The 2252-nt window shown below is 44.8% G+C and overlaps 1 non-coding gene across 1 annotated transcript; it reads left to right on the top strand.

The window, feature by feature from the left end:
- Positions 1-284: 284 nt before the first annotated feature.
- Positions 285-501, top strand: LOC117941297. The gene has a single exon (XR_004655892.1). It is a non-coding gene; the product is annotated as a small nucleolar RNA U3 (small nucleolar RNA).
- The last annotated feature ends 1751 nt before the right edge of the window (positions 502-2252 follow it).

Raw genomic sequence — 2252 nt, 5'->3', positions numbered from 1 at the left:
GGTTCGTAACCATACAGCTGCTGGCCTTTCCACTTGTCCCTCATCCCAGTCAGTCGCTGTAGTTCTAGTGCCAGGCTTCGACTTCGCTCCCCAGTGGGACGTGCTTTTTGTACCCAATAATCAACAGTGGTGGTTAACCTGCAACATGGGCTTTAGAGATCTAAATAGATTTTCTCACCCCAGAGTCATCTGGAGCACGTAACGATTAGCTTCTGTCCCTCTGAACCCTGAGTGACAATCACTCTGCAGTGAATGAGATGCAGTTTTCCCCCCTCAATCTAACTAAGACTATGCTTTCAGGGATCATTTCTAGAGTTTCTGACTTGAGGAATGTGTTTCTAAAGTGTTTGGTTTCGCTGACCACAATGATGAGTCGTGATATTCCTTTATGAGCGTGAAGCTGACAGAAAGTAATGATTCACTTCCATATGCTCTCTGTCATTGATGATTGTTCTGTGCTTCTTTATGGAGTATTGACGAAGGGAATATGGTCAGAGTGGTTGTAGCAGATATGTGGAAAATTAACATGAGTGAAGGTAATAAAACATGCTAAGCTTTCTAGTTAACTGAAGTTATAGTCAGTCTTGAAGTATGTTTTGTCCATGGAGAACAAGGTTACTTGAAAGGGTTAACACCTACTTTCTTGACTGCGTAATGCCTTATGTTCAGTGTAAAAATGTAAACTGAGTTAAGCCATAATTCATTTTTATTTCTATCTTTGCTTTTACTACTTTGACATGTCAAAAAGGTGCATTGTTTGAAAGGCCATCTCTACACATCAATGTTCCACTCCCACAGCTGTTTCCACTTGACTAATCCGACTGTGTGTTTCTAATCGCACATGTGTGTGAGTTTGTGTGTGTGTGTGTGTGTGTGTGTTTCTATCTGCACATGTGTGTGTGTCTGTATATGTGTGTGTGTGTGTGTCTGTATATGTGTGTGTGTGTGTGTGTGTGTGTGTGTGCGTGTGTGTGTGTGTGTGTGTGTGTGTGTGTGTCTCACTGCTGCGGGCCTTGCTCTCATCGTTGCACGTTTCGTATTCACTTTATATGCTCTCTGTCATTGATGATTGTTCTTTGCTTCTTTATGGAGTATTGAGAAAATAAATATGATCAGAGTGGTATTAGTAGATGTGTGGAAAACTAATGTGAATAAAATAATAAAATTTGCTTAGGTATTTAATTAACTACAGTTATTGCCAATCTTGAAATATTTGTCTTGTCCATGGTGGACTATGTTACTTGAAAGAGGTTAGGGTTACCTCAGTGACCTCCACCAGGGAAATTGACAACAATCCCCCCATCATCCTCCACCTCTGCCTCTAAGACAGAGGACGTGTCAGCTGGATTTAGGAGTTCCTCAAAGTGCTCCTTCCACCGACGTATTACCTCCTCAGTTGAGGTCAACAACATCCCATTCTCACTGTACACAGCTTTGATGATTCCTTGCTTCCCTATCCTGAGGTGGCGGAGAGTTTTCCAGGAGCACCTTGGTGCTAACCAAAAGTCCTTCTCCATGTCTTCTCTAAACATCTCCCTAGTTTTACCTCTGTCACAGCAGCGAGTGCAAGCCTTTGGGGCCGTCAGTATCTTGCCACTGCCTCCGGAGTCCGCTGGGATAACAGCTCCCGGAAAGACTCCTTCTTCAGTCGGACGGCTTCCCTGACCACTGGTGTCCACCAGGGTGTTCATGGGTTATTGCCCCTTGAGGCGCCTAAGACCACAGCTTGCTGCCACAGCTTCAGCCATGGAAACGTTGAACATTGTCCACTCAGGTTCAATGCCCCCAGCCTCCACAGGGGTGCACGAAAAGCTCCGCCGGAGATGCGAGTTGAAAGTCTGTCGGACAGGGACCTCCTCCAGACATTCCTAATTTACCCGTACCATCCGTTTGGGCTTACCAGGTCTATCCAGAGTCCTCCCCCATCCCCTGACCCAACTCACCACCAGATGGTGATCAGGTGACCGCTCCGCCCCTCTCTTCACCCGAGTGTCCAAAACACACAGCCTCAGATCAGAACAATTATAAAATCGATCATTGATCTTTGGCCTAGGGTGCTCTGTCGCACTGTTGCTTGCTCTGGAGGAAACTACTTGAACTGTTGGGTCCTTGTAAATTCTGGAGTGTGGTCTATCTGTATAGTGTCTTGAGATAACTCGTGTTATGAATTGATACTATAAATAAAATTGAATTGAATTGAATTGAATTGGTAGCACGTACACTTATGAGCACCCTATGTTTGAACATGGTGT

The sequence above is a fragment of the Etheostoma cragini genome, unplaced genomic scaffold, assembly GCF_013103735.1.
Source record: "Etheostoma cragini isolate CJK2018 unplaced genomic scaffold, CSU_Ecrag_1.0 ScbMSFa_514, whole genome shotgun sequence".
In the NCBI taxonomy this organism is placed as follows: Eukaryota; Metazoa; Chordata; class Actinopteri; order Perciformes; family Percidae; genus Etheostoma; species Etheostoma cragini.
This window is presented reverse-complemented; position numbering and strand designations above follow the sequence as displayed.